This window comes from Helicoverpa zea, chromosome 17 (genome assembly GCF_022581195.2).
Source record: "Helicoverpa zea isolate HzStark_Cry1AcR chromosome 17, ilHelZeax1.1, whole genome shotgun sequence".
In the NCBI taxonomy this organism is placed as follows: domain Eukaryota; kingdom Metazoa; phylum Arthropoda; class Insecta; order Lepidoptera; family Noctuidae; genus Helicoverpa; species Helicoverpa zea.
In genome coordinates, this window is record NC_061468.1 from 9807365 (window position 1) to 9822633 (window position 15269).

The 15269-nt window shown below is 34.2% G+C and overlaps 1 protein-coding gene and 1 long non-coding RNA gene across 2 annotated transcripts in view; one reads left to right on the forward strand and one right to left on the reverse strand.

Moving 5' to 3' along the window:
- Nucleotides 1–15269, reverse strand: part of LOC124638112 (hemicentin-2-like) — a 289572-nt gene that overhangs the window by 63569 nt on the left and 210734 nt on the right. The window lies entirely within an intron of this gene.
- Nucleotides 5399–6559, forward strand: LOC124638113. The gene is made up of 3 exons (XR_006985333.1): nt 5399–5707; nt 5934–6025; nt 6519–6559. It is a non-coding gene; the product is annotated as an uncharacterized LOC124638113 (long non-coding RNA).

Sequence of the window (15269 nt, forward strand, 5' to 3'; positions counted from 1 at the left end):
AAGTTTTTGTTTAAAAATAAATTAACTATAGGTAAACTGTCGGCCAACTGCTGCTCTGGTGGTTGGAAAAAATATATTAAAAAAAACATGCATACAATTGCAGTTTTTAGTCGTTCTGTTACCGGACCTGATCGTTCTACGTGTGTACTTCCATTCATCATAATACTGATTTATGAGCCCAAAACAACTATCGGCCGACTAAAAGTTTGCAGTGTGCTCTCTTAGGCTCAAGGTCAGTGTGACGTACAGACGGAAATGAGTGTTTATTTTATCGATATTGAGTTATGTGTGACCTCAGACTCAGGAAGTTGATTCGGTTGTGATAAATATTTATGTTTTTTTTGATGAATTTCACGTTGTTTGTTTGTATGAAAGTTATTTGTTGTGGTAAATGTGATATTTTATTTATTTATTAATAGCCTATAATGTCCTATGGTTGACCCTCCATATACTTTACGAAATAATTTTAATTTCTGAATGTGGGTCTCGAACATCTGTCTGCTAGAATTAAGTATGAGTACCAAGATTAACCTTAGGTACTGTATGTAAAATTGTATCCGCCACAGCTCACCTAAATCCATTCAGTCGTTTCGTGTAAAGGGTAACCTAGACACAAAGAAAGATTTCAAACTTATAATACCTACTAATGATTGGTTATAAGGGTTGCCCGAGTTGAGTGGGTCAGATAGGCAGTCGCTCCTTGTAAAGCTCTGGTACTCAGCTACATCCGGTAAGACTGGAAGCCGACCCCAACATAGTTGGGAAAAAGGCTCGGAGGATGATGATTGGTTATAAGAGTTGTACAAATAACAGCGATGCGATTAATATAGATTGTTCTGAGAAAGGGTCCACTTACGATGGAAGGAAAACTTTCATGGAAGGTCAAGTGCACTCATTTGTTTTATGAAGGAATATCTTATAGAAAAAAAAACAAGAATCTGAGCATTATGTGTTAAAATTGTACATATTAAGTATCGTAATCCTAATTATATTATAAATGCGAATATAACTTTGTGTGTCAGTATGTCGTTTGTTCATGCCAAAACTACTGAACCGATTTAAATTAAAGAACACGGATAATCAAATTACTTTTGTATTGCTAAAGAACAATGTCAGGTTTCGGCTCACCCAATCAACTTTTAAAACTGAATTCTCACGTACACAAAGTTCTTTACTGCAACAATTTACATATAAAATACTAACTTCTTATAAAATATTTAATTGTTATCTAGAACTTTTCCAAAAAAAAAATATCATGTTAATAAGTAATTATTTTGTTTATCGAGTTCAGGTTTTTCGTTTGAATAATTTGGTTTTGAGAAGTTCAATGCAAAAGTGGAAAACATAGAAAAGCTTCTAACATTAAACTACACAAAAACCTGTAAGAATTTTCACTGTACATGAAATATTTTTATTGAGCCTAAGTTACTATGGACGTCTGACATTGTTCTTTACAGTTTTTTCTTGCCATAATATTAGATCCTGATATGCATATATTTCGTGCGACGGTGTGCCTTTGAAAGTATAGTTAGTATCTATACCTACAACATGAGTGACGCCTAAAATCCATGTTAGTATATAAAGTAACAAAAAATAAAATATTTCCCAACCCAAAAATGCAAGGGTTTAAAAATCCCCTCCCTCCGGGAATATAACCCAGCAAGCGATCCGTCAACCGAAAAATTACGGCGAAGATGCTTAGCTATAAAAGACAAAATTCTAACACTAAATGGTAAGTAAGGAGGCAGTTCCAAGGTCTGGTGCCCATTGTCGACTTGGCACGATATTTTTTCAATAGTAGAAATATCCTATTGATATTGTACACGCGAAAGTTTGTATGTGTGGATCACACGCAAACAGTTTAATGGATTTTGATGAAAAGTTAAAAAATAGCTAATGCATCAGAATAAGATAAAAAAATCCGGATGGAGAACGCGGATGAAACCGACTGCGGAAGCTTATATGGCAATACAGTAAACATTTCAATGTTGTTAGTACAAAAACAAAAACTGTCAAGATTTCAAATATAGCAATTTCATTCCCATATTGCTATAAAGTAAAAAAAAAATAAGTTTATCGTTGTCAAAAAAATGCCGTGTCGTACCCTCAATGGACACTGACCCCAAGGGTATGCACATAAACTTGGAGCCACGGGACCTTTAATTTTAAAGCTTATTCGGGTTCTCCCTGTCCATATAAATAATTTATTTAATGCATGGACTTGAACAAGGGTTACCGAAGATGGCGATAAGATGACGCTTTGTACCAGCGTTACTTAGTACGGTCCGACAGGAATGGGGATCCTGGCAGCATTTTAGTACTCCCAAAGATGAGCGTACAATTCATGGGTTTGCAGATATGAAGTATGTAGGTTAGATGTTATTATAAATTACGACGTTTTATTTTATAAATATAGTACGTTATTTATTATTGATATTTCTAAAATAAGAAGCTTAAAAAAGTAGTTTTAAATATGCCATCCTTTTTCCCAAAACCAGGTCTAATGCTCAGATTAAAAGTAAACTGTAACCGTCTTTATCAGCCTCTCTTTTTACCAGTTTCTATGTTATCTAGTTAAGCCAATTTATCATGAAAACATAATATTATGTAGGAAGTTACTGTCTCTTGAACAGTCATAGTACAGTCCGTAACATTTTTTTATCCTGTTGCTCAGAAAACATTCGTAACAGGAAAAAATGAAACTCAAAAAGTAAACATTAATTAGTAGGAGTACATAATAAAAGTAGAAAAGTTGAGCCTAGCGGAATTTTATTTTTAATTACCCCTCAACTGGGGTTGAAATTAATTTTTGAGAGACGACAAAAAAAGTTGTTATTTTTTTTTAGTTTCTAGTGGTTCGTAATTAATAGTGAAAAGTTAGAAATACCTACCTATACAAATAAACTTATACTTAATGTATTTTTTTATTGAGAAAAAAAATCGCACATTCTAACAACATACACATTTTCCTATAAATTCTTTTTATTATCAAAGGTTGTGTTTTTATTATTTTTTAAGACAAATTCATTGTATTACGACATATCTACACAATGACCAAAGGACGACCACATCAAAGGAAGACCGGACAATTTTTTTTCTCCCTGTTTGAGTTATTACATCGGCAAAGGCTTTTTACTGAAAGTCGTAACATTTTTATATTTTTTACTCCAGTAAGTGTACTACATTGAGGACAATTAATTCCCCTTAAATAAGGCCCATCATTTCAGGGTTATTACTCTACCTGGTTAGGGGAGAATTTTATGTGAAACAGCCGGTCATTTCAAGGAATTTGTGCAGCGGGAAGTGGAATTAATTGGCGCATCCGTTTTACTTTTTACGGTTTTAGCGGCCCTTCGTAAAAAATAAGGGCCTTTTAATAGTACACTGTAAAAAGCCTAATTAATAATAATTAATTCCGGAACCTTTACAGTTTATTTGAGCTTTAAAACTGAGAGCAATCACAAAGTTATAAGCCGTACCCTATAGGTTCATTGACCCCCACAATCCTCCCCAATATTTTCCTAGAAATTAATAGGAACTTTACGATAACTCCAATTAAAACTCCTTTAAGTACGTAACTCAAACAAAACTAAATAGCAACGCTTTTAATTAAAAAGGCGAATCAAACAAACAACGGAACGAAAACGAAGTCATGAAAAATAATTTGATTGCCAGCGTTAAAAATGGGGCAACACCATATCATTAAATTAAGTGTAATAGCAACACTGAAATGTAAACTTTTTGTAGCTTAATCCACTTTCTACGTACACTCTGAAGTTCTAGTCATTAAAATTAATTTTGCCGACGACGCGGCCGCCATTACAGAGAGTTTAAGTAGGTGCCTGCTTACACCCCAGATACTACAGGGATTAAGTTTCGAGAGAAAAAAGGAGAAATAAACGAATTTGCCGTGAACGAGACGTCGACGGCCCTGTAATCCTTAGATACGGGCCACGAGAGTAGCGTGTTTGTTTTGTTACTCTTAGAGGTTTCATACTAGCGCGTATACACGCTCGGTTTTTGTTATTTGTTTGTTTTTTGTTTTCGGTGCGGTATTTGTGCAACACTGCCCGTACAAAGTGAGAGTTCGCCCGCGGTAAAACCGAGCGGAAAGTCCGCCAGTGTGTCGCTGTGACAGATTACTTATAGATTTTAAAGTAATTTTAAGAAACACTGTTAACAGAATTCTGTTTTGTATGTTTTTTGTTAAAATTCATAAGTTTATCGAGGACATTTACTGGGAACTTAATTAGATTATAAGTTTAACCAGTTTGATTAAGAAATAAAACTCATTGTTTGAATTTTGCATAAAATTAAACACATAATAAACTCACATTTAGAATATGTTACGAGTTTTCCCATTCCCTATTGTGCAAGATAAGGAATTCTAAATGTATCAACCGCACCAAAACAATTTAATGATAATTTTATATTTACACATGAATTCGCTGTCGAGATTGGTATACAGACGAATAATCTATTTATAACTTATTATCAAACAAAACTAATATAACTTGAATTAATTACGACTAAATTAATTTATTCTACTACTAAGCTGAAGAGTTTGTTCGTTTAAGGCGCTATTAAAAGTATTTCAGTTGTAAAGTAGGCTATTTATAAAGGAAGGTTATACGCTAGTTTTTTTCCGGGTGCTTAAAGAAGATACAACACAAGTGCAAGATAGTGTGGTATGAATTAAAATAGTGACTAATGAAGAAGACATGCTTTGTTTGGTTCCAAAACTACTGGAACGATTAGAAAAAAATCTTTCACAGTTGGAAAGCTACACTATCCGCAAATAACATAGTTTATATTTTATCTGGGTACAGGCAGTAGTTTCTAAACGCGGTAAAGCAGCTAGTTTTGAGATAGAGAAATATACCAAATAATTTGTACAAAACAAAATGATTATATTACATAATTTATTCTGAAGAAAGTTTATCTAAATTGTTGTCGAAAGCCGGTCGGAATAACAATTTCGTACCTCAGCCTTGGTTTGGCTTATTTAAGGAAATACACAAACACAGATTGTTATTACTGATAACAAATAAATACAATTTGACAAACAAAAGTTTTGATGTCTTTGTGTAAAGATAGTAAACAATATTGACTGGTATTTGTGGAAGTTATATGAATGCTTTATACCACCTTATAATGTATTATACAAAGTTACATGGCAGAATATTCTTATTGTTTACTAGGATTTACCTGCGGGCCTAGCATGACCGCCATAGAAACAGCTTTTGTCTACCGGAGAATCGACAAAATGACAGATTGAAGAAAGATTTCTATCGATCCGAGCATGGCGATGTTTGACATCGAGAAGAGAAATGTTTCTTTTCTTCATCGACATGTGTCTATCGCGTCGAGCATGACGACTATATTTTATCTACTTTTGACATTTGGGAGTAGATATAACTTTCTATATGAAATGTCAAATACTCTACATCTCATCGGACCTAGACAAGAGTAGACAAGAATATTATTATAATTTTAAGTTCTCAAATAGCATTTACAAAGTATTTCGGGGTCCTACCGTCGTCATGTGGTCAGTATTTATGCTGAGAAGAATCAGTGTAAAGCTCAAAGAACGAGCTATACGAGTGTTAAGCCTCTCGACATCGAAAACGTAAATGTGCAGAGATGGTGCAGTATTTGTGCCAGGAATCTGTCTCCTATATCTCAGGGTCTGCCTGTTCTTGTCAATGTAAGTACCTACAGTCTATTTTATATTGTTGTGCTTTCCAATTGTTATCAACCAAAAATATGACAAAGTTTTCGTCCTTATAGATAAGGTTTAAATATAGAAAAATCTATTCACTTCATTTATTATTGTTTCTAAGATTATTTTGTCTATTATGTAGGTATTGCCCTTCATTGCAAGAAAATGATTAAACAGAAGAAAAATATTTAACAAAGCCTAATTGTTGCAGGTTCTTTGCTCGCTCCTGCTTAGGTCATTAACAACATTACTAACCACTGTTAGCAAATTTTTTAAACAATTTGTTTTTGCAGTGAATACAAGGTTAGTATACCTAATATTAGATATAACCTCTATTTCAGATTGTAGATACTGAGTGCAAAATACTGAACATAAATGCCAATTATCATGACAGAGTTCATAAACAATCAATTTTCAATAGTTCTCTCATTAAGAACGAACTGCGCAGGCTATATGACTCTAGAATTGGACAGTTTTATCTGCTAAGAAAAAAATTACATTTTAAATAAACAACCATTATGATTTTAATATTCACATTCTTTATTAAATAATATAATTTCAATAATTTATAATTTGTAAACTGAAGGCCCAGCTGTCATTTAGCATCCTTTTTTTGTAATCTGAAACAAGAACACAAAATTAAATTATCGTTCATTTTCAGGGGATTCTAGTTATGCGTTAGGGTCTTGGCTCATGACACCAATAATAATGCTGATAATGTATCACTATCAGTATGTTATTCTTTTATAATACTGTAAAAACTCTTTACCAAACACACAGTTATTTCTTTTTGCAGGGTGCCTATGCTACAAGCTACAACTCTTCCCGAGGAAAGGCAGAGAGAGAGAGACACACTAATGACCTTAGTGGTAGCTTACTACAAGCTGCAACTCACAGAAGAGCAACTATTATGAATATCTTTGTATATCAACAGTTCTTCAAACCATACAGACAGAATTGAGTTGCTGGGGAGTTTGTTCCACCGCTTCTGCTGCTGATTTTCAGCCTATTTTGAATAAATGACTTTATCTGTAGCCTTAATTTTATGTAAATAAACCTTTACCTCTGTGTAAATGATTGTCTCATTTTATTTTTTATCTTAAGAGTTGTTGCTTATATTATATCACACAAGCAACAAATAGGTACTATAATTATTATTGCCATAATTATATTTTGAAAACAAAGCATGAGAGTTTTGCTAGAATGAAGCCAACAAGTCTGGGGAACTATTACTAGTAAATGAATATTATTTAAAGACACTTACTAATAGAATATTTCTTGTGTCAGCATTGTATGCCAAGAACTCGTTCTTTTTCCATATTTTTTCAGCAGCTTTTGAATACTGACCCATTCTTCTTTATCGTGGCCTTCTTTTCTCAATGGATCGCGATACTATCTTCTCTGTTTATTAGATGGGACTTCGTACGCTGTAAATAAACAGTTTTTGTAACGGCGAAAGTAAAAACACTTCGGGCAATAATATAGGGAAGCAAGATAACAGTGAGGAACACATTGAACTGTGCATGGCAAAGTGTTCATCAGACAATGCCACCGATCACCATTTATTGAGATTATTATGTTATTTTCCTTTGTTCTTTTCATCGTATGTATGGATAATTAATTATTGTTCGTTTAGATTAATTACACACAACTATTGGAATAATCAGTACTTTATTTATTTAATCACAAAATCTACTTACTTTTTCCTTGCCGCAGTAGTCACCAATATTAAAAATCAACAACTTAAATTAATATGTAAAATCAACAACAAGAATCGTTTTTTGTAAACAAACAAACATCAACCCATAGCATCAACCATTTTAGTTCCACAGATAAGAAATAAGTTCGATGAATACGTTTTGTTGTTGCTTTGAGTTACGTGAGTTTATGTATAGGTTCATGCGTGAAAAATAGTGCATTGACACATTTTTTTGGCTAACTAAACGTAAATTCATCGCAGAACGACCCATCACTAGCTACTTATCCGTTGCTATGGAAAGTCTTTCTCTTGATAGAAACGCGAGTCTACAGCTCGCGCCATGCTCGGGTAGAAGACATGTCGAGTGGGAAAGAAAGAGCTTTATCGTTTCTTGGTAGAATAGATATAGAATCGCCATGCTAAGGTCGCTGAATAACTATAGATTACCTAAGGATAAATTGTATGTGAAGACATTCAACATTTTATGACAGGGTATTAATGATACCAAATTTTCACTATTGCACGTGAATTTAAAGTTAACTACTACTAAACGCAACTTAAAAACGCAATGAAACGTCACAAACATCATAAACTAACAAATTGGAAGAACTGAAAAATCACACTTAAAATCTGCATAGCGTTCGTAAACTCGCTGACTTCATGGCTCCACTTAAGGCGGTATTTGCTCACAAAATGCTTTGCAAATTGGATCATTAAGAGCTTTAACCGACAGTTGAGAGTTGCTTAAAAACCTGTTTCAGTATCATTTGCTTTTATGCCTGATAACGTTCGGAGAAGCACCTTTAACTGGCAGGAAGATTTAGCGAAAACTGTGAAGAGAAAAAACCGGCCAAGTGTGAGTCGGACTCACGCACGAAGGGTTCCGTACCATTATTTATAAAATGGACAAAAAAATCACGTTTGTTGTGTGGGAGCCCCCCAAAATATTTATTTAAATCTGGTTTTCAGTATTTGTTGTTATAGCGGCAACAATAATACATCATCTGTGAAAATGTCAGCTCTCTAACTATCACGGTTCATGATATACAGCCTGGTGACAGACGGACGGACGGACGGACGGACAAAGGAGCGAAAACAATAGGGTTCCGTTTTATCCTTTGGGTACGGAACCCTAAAAGTAAAACGAAGTGTGTTTGCTATTGAAGAATAACTACGGTTAGGTTCAGATAGCTTGTTATTTCAGCGAATGAAAAATTGCAGACGCGGATAATTTTAATGATCGGTGAGCTTAATTGTTGAAGAAAATTTTATTATGGTTAGGTAGAACATTCAGTTTAAAAAGGGAAAGTCAAAATTATGAGATTTTAAATATGTGAAGAATCACTTTGAGCAAAGGTAGGAACCAAAAGGGCATTCTTTTGGTTCGTCTTGGACTATATTAGGTACTTGTGTAAATGACTGAAAAATAAACTAATTACTTGTCCCAACGTCATATTAGTCATCTAACACGCCATTTTAATTAAAAAAAAAAAAAAAAAAAAAAAAAAAAAAAATTTTTACGGACCGACGACAAAATTGTAACCTTTTTTACTTTTATTCTAACCAAAATAGAGCCCTATAGTAAAATATTTAATGTCAATAAAGCTAAATGGCACTTGTAAACATAATTTTGGTAATAATATAAACAGAAATGATGTAACCTTTTTCATATTTAAGCTGAATCCCGCAATACGTGCTCTTGAATAATTTTCACGTAAAATGTCCACGGTTTCACCCGCATCGCGAAGGAACTATTTCTACGTATAGATAAAAAGTATCTTATTTGTTATTTTGATAAAAGCTATATCATTACACCGTTTCGTCAAAATCCATTCAACAATACTGTGAAAAATTTATAAACATAATAGTTTAAACAAACTTTTGCATTTACGATGCTTCTTTATAGGATTCTTTCTGTGTGATAGAAGACTACAGTGCATTAAAGAAACAAAGCTTACGAATTTAATCAAACAAGAAGGCACTACTTAGCCCTGCATCTGTTCCGAGTTACACCATCACCGCTACCTAAATTAAATCATCCCATAATATACGCCATAAACTCCAAACACTTTGCATGACAATCACTGCTGCGCAATCGATAAAAAAGAACACCGCAATCCACACAATAATCGTAAACACACAACGGTAATTTCAAATCGATTCACATTCGATTATTGCTCGATTCTTTTATTCCGTAATATTCGGTCCGCATAATGACGTGTATTAAGTCGATACTACCTCTTTCTATTTATGTTATGACGTGAACAGTCGTAACGTAGCAAATTATCGCATAGTTTTCGACCTAATCCCGAGCAAATAGAACCTTATTCGTTATATAAACAGGGGACGCAAACAAAGAGTAATAGTGGAGTTACCATTGGTTCAACTCAGAATATTCTCCCTTACTTAAAAGTGATGTAGAAGTGAGAACGTGATACTATGAAATTCGATACATGATTGTTAATTTCGTAAACAAAAATACACTTTATTAATTTGAATTCTTTTCTAAGATTTTCCTCAGAACAGAATTCGATAATCTAAAAAGTGTCGTGAATTAACGTATACCAACTAAAAACCAGACCAACCAAATAATTATTGTAATCAGTCCAATTGACGTAGAAAAATATTGCAAAGAAAATGTATTACTCGTCTAGATTTCAACATAAACAGAGTGTCTTTACGGCCTCACTTGAGAAGCAATTCCACTAGCTGTTTGATAACCCAGTAATCGGTGACCAAATGAGAATAATCACAGAGACTCACTCCAAGCCTCTTGGCCAATATACCTTAATTGTCATCATGCATGCAATCCTTTAGCAATTGTGTTCGGACTATCTCAGCGTACATAAAGCCTGAGTCTTGTTATGACGAGAACTATTTCAAGTGTATGAGAATAAAATGAGTTTGTGAATAAAGGCGAATTAAACGTGAGTTTCATTAGTAGTGGTACTAATCTAATTTGGCTGAAGGATTGTTATAGGTGTAATAATATAGAATAACAGACAAACGATACGGCCTAATCAAGAAATGATATATCACGTAGTATATATAGTCGTATTAATTGGACGAAAGAGAATTTGTTCTGTTAGGAAAATACAGCTATATATCTGTCATAGATTTACTAAGTGGGAGTATATTCGTTAAAATATTAATTGAGGACCAAATTAGGTGGTACCTATACTGAACGTTCTCTTGACGAAATTAAAATGTCAAATAAATAATAGGTACCTTACGGTTTTTTTCCATGATAGACATCGATTTGTAAATAATACGCTATGAACAAACAAAATCAATTAATTCAAAACTTAAGTGTTATTAACTGAATACAATTTTCAAGTTTCACAAAGTTTTGTGAACAATAAAAAGCATAATTAATAAAAAAACTTTCTGTTGTCAATTTCAAAGTTTTATCGAGTTTAGGAAGTCAATTAACGAAATCGTGTTAATTGATTTCGTGTTTTTTTGTATTGGTAGTTTTATTAGTTTTTTATAGCAATACAAATCATTCCGTGGGCGGGCTTAAAATAGACATCCTATCGGCATAAAATACTTGGACCCAACATAAATATCTGTATAAATGTTTGTTTATATCTCTGAAATGTTTATTTTGCGAGGGAATCGAACCCAAAGAAGCGTAGCGATCAAAGAACTTTCCCCTGCAAGGGAAGAAATTTATCAATAAAAGATTTCTTCTTATACGAAGTAGTAAATTAATATATTTTTCTGTTTGATCTTCGCAGCCATATAACACAAACAACAGACAAAAACACGCTCAAACTATACACAAAAGTATCCAGTGCCAAAACTAACGAGGCGAACTTTGACTTCGGCAAACTTCGGCAAAGTTCGGCGCTCTTCGGGGAACTAAAAAGTTTCTGCGCTGGACTGTACCTCGGGACTCCAGCAAAAACTTGCTAAGCGTCTCCTGGGGTCTTACATAGTGTATCATGGACGGAGTTTGGGCCTTTGTGTACCTACGAACGGACGACCGTCTCAACTAAGTGAATATTGTATAAAATAAGTTGTTATTTTTGCACGTGTGTACTTCTTACGGAGGCCATTTTGGAAAGATTGACGGGTGACGTAAAGGTTAACGTTAAATGGGGATAAATAAAATATAGATAGTTCAACTCAGATTTGCGCGCGGCCCTATGTGTGCGTCGGCTTGTAAATATACAACTTTCATTCGTGTGACAGTGACGTCGTCCGAGCATGACGTGTTCTCATCGCTTTTTGTTATGGGTACAGTCGTTTACGAAAATGTCTAGTTCTTCACGGAGAAAATGTTTTAAGGAGTCAGGTAGCGTTTCAAAAAAATGAAACAACATTCAAAGCTTTTTATTATTACATTTTACAGTTTATCATTATTTTCTCATACGGCTTTTCAAATTGACATTGACAGTATCTAAGAAATAAATGAAGTGAAATATCTAAGATGAATTAAATACTCCTTACATATTTTCTAGCTCGGGGTACGCGGACAATAAATAAATGTGTGGACTAAGAATGTAAAAGACCTATAATTTAGTATAATAATGGAAACAAAATGTGTGGGGAATTTTAAAAAATTATATTGCTTCGCATAATGTCGACCAAAATAAGACAGAAATAATGAAACTCATAAATGAACGTTTAAGTCAAATTGATGAAGGGATGTTGGGTAATACTTGTCGACATGTACAAAAGAAAAAAGAAGAATACTATAGACATTTTGACATGGAGTCAGAATTTATAATTAACATTGGTGAAAGTAGCGAATCCGAAAATTCATCATTTGATTTTTCAAGTAGCGATACAGAATCATTATAAATAAATAAACTAAATTACGTAATAACTTACTTTAAACAGCCGTATACAACCCCTAAATAACTGTATTTGTACCCGACTGTACCTCTTGTCACGCACACAAAGTCACTGTATATGTACAAGGGTTACCCACACATAGGGCCGCGCGCACGACTGAGTTGAATTTACTATAATATGACAGAGCTTTTTTGTGGTCTCAGGTTTTTTTCGCGAATGGAGTGTGTAATAAATCTTTTACGACGAATCTTCTTTTTTGGTCTCATTGCATATAAAAAGCATACACGATACTCAAGTGAAAATTTTGTTAAATTACAACTTAAGCACGCTACAGCGCTAAACCTTAATAAAATATATCATTAATCAAAATGCTTAGATTTCGCCTTATAACATAAAGCTGTCTCGACGTCAACAAAGAAATCCTTCATCCAATTACAAAGCATCTATCTTCACATCGTTCAAACAAACCAATTACTATTTAAATTATATTTAAACACGCTTTCAGCATTTTCTAGCCGTTAATTAATATGCTTAACTAACAATGACTTATGACCAGTTTAAGTTGGTCCCTCATCGCTTTCAAATGAAGTTGTGACGAATCGTTGTTTGATGACGAGTAGGGCTCATCTTACAATTGTGTTAACGGCCGATGAAAAGTCATTGGGTATGATTTCAAAGGGCTCGTGACGTGGTCGTGGTTCCGTAATCAGCATTTGGAATTCCTTTGATCTTTGGTCCTTCGTCGCTGTTCATTTAATTATATGAAGACGCAGTGTCTTCACTTTATTTACTATTCTGAATTTCCGTTAAATTCTTTGGGTTTTCTGCTATATTTCGACACAGATCCCTTTATTAATTTGTTTTTGCGCGTACGAGTAATTGACACTAAAATCAATTTTTAATTTGTTAATAAAACCACTGTTTTTATAAAATATAGTCCTATATCTTTATCGTCGGAGTATTTCTGGAAAGTCCTATGACCAACTAGTCCTTTTTCGTCACACGACGCAAGTAAATCCAGGAAAAAAAGCTAGTGTAGGTACAAAAGTGCTATTATCATCAACTTGTAAGTAAAAGTTAATAGACAGCTATTGAGGAAAACGTCGAATGCTGTCAACAAATGGATACATCATTTATAATGGAAACCTTTGACATTTATCATTATTTACTTGTCATTCCCGATATTTCTTAAGGAAGAACTTCAGGTTTTAATGATAGGTTTCTAGGAAGACATTCTTTACCCAACTACAAGATATTTTTATATTTCCAAATGAGATAGAATCGATGTTATGTCAACATGGAATTTATTTATTCTAAGAATACCTAATACATATTTGAATATTTATTTGACGGAATTTTCCAGATTTTCCGGAATTCCCATCGCGTCTTGATCGAAAATAACAGCCCTTTAGGCCTTTGATTACTTAATTAAGAGCCCCAAATTTCTTACCGCAGACTAAAACACACATACAAACGTATTCACTTCTGTAGGTAGTTGTAGTAGAAAATAGTCTATCGAATTTTTACCAAGCCACAACTAAGTTGTAACAGCAAAAGTTATTAAAACAAAACATCGCGTCCCCAAGCCTTAATAGCCGAATATAAGTCTGAGAAGAACCTGTTTCCCCCGCAGTTATAATAACGCTCAAATAAAGCAGTCGACGAAATATTATCTACGAAAAACAGTATCTTAGAAGTAAGCTTCCAGGCTTTCATTGTCAGGGAGAACATTGCGTACTATAGTTAGAGGCCGCCTACCAGATTTATGTAGGCACCACGGAGTAAATAAAGATGAGCGGAGATGCCATAATGCAGGTAGGTCAGGCGCCTTCTTCTAGGTTAAATACGATCAGTTACAAGTGAACTAATGGGGCTTTGAGACACCTGTCAATGATTTTTGGTATTACAAAAAATTATTGGGTCCAAAGAAGGCTTATAAGGGCGGAGACAGTAACGTTCCTCATCCCCCGCACACCGGCATTTGGGTGGGATACTTTCTAAAGAGATTTTCCGTAGTGGCACCTCCGATGGTAATTTTGTTCTCTGTGTGCACGGACAGGGAACAATTATCTCAAACAATTTCTTAGGCCCAGCGTTGGCGCAAGGTTATACGCATATGCGACAAAATCGGACGACTTGTCGCACGATCTGTTGGAAGATTGGTTTGTAAACTTCTTTAAATACTTAACTTATGTTTTATGGGGTTTTTACGAGAGTTTTAGTTTTATAGACTCTCGTGTCTCAGTAAGATCTTTACGTATTTTAATGGGACTTAACACTAAGTTTTTACCTGTTTAGTTTAAAAAAAAGTTGCTATTAACGACATGTTTTTACTGCATTTAAACCAGCCAACATGAAAGCTAACAACATTGTCAAACAATGCCTTAATAGTGTTTTATTATCAATTAAGGCAACCATGTAGCGGACTTAGTACAAACAGAGCCCCGTCTCAAATCTACCTCAAATCGATACCAAGCGTGGAGTGACATGCAAACATCACACGTTGGCCCAACAAATATTGGCCACTAAATTTGCGCCCAATAACCAATGAAACAATGTGACTTTTTCAATTTTCGACCTTATTTGTTAAGCGTTATGGTCTGCTTTTCAGTGAGTGAGTTTTATGCTACCGTAATAACAGATTGAAAATGAACGTCAATTAATTTTTGATATTTAAAATCTACTGTAAAATGCAACAGCCTTTAAACACTGGCGGCTTTTCTGAGCGGGAAAACCCAAGCAATATCGCCTGTAGAACGTAAGTTAAGGCACGTCACTAGGTACATACCTTGTATTAATAAAAAGGGCCAAAGCGATTCAATTTTTACGCCGTGCGACCCATATTCGTAGTCACGGTTACCCTTTGCAATTACCATACTAAACCAATTGTAGCAATCTAAGGGTCTGACCAAATACTTTTAAAGGGACCTCTATAAATATACATAAAATAAAACATAAGTGCTTGCCAGCTCTTATCAAATCGACCGCATCAACCGTTGCTATGATACCGATGTTTTTGGGTACCAATTGTTATTGTGTGTTTTC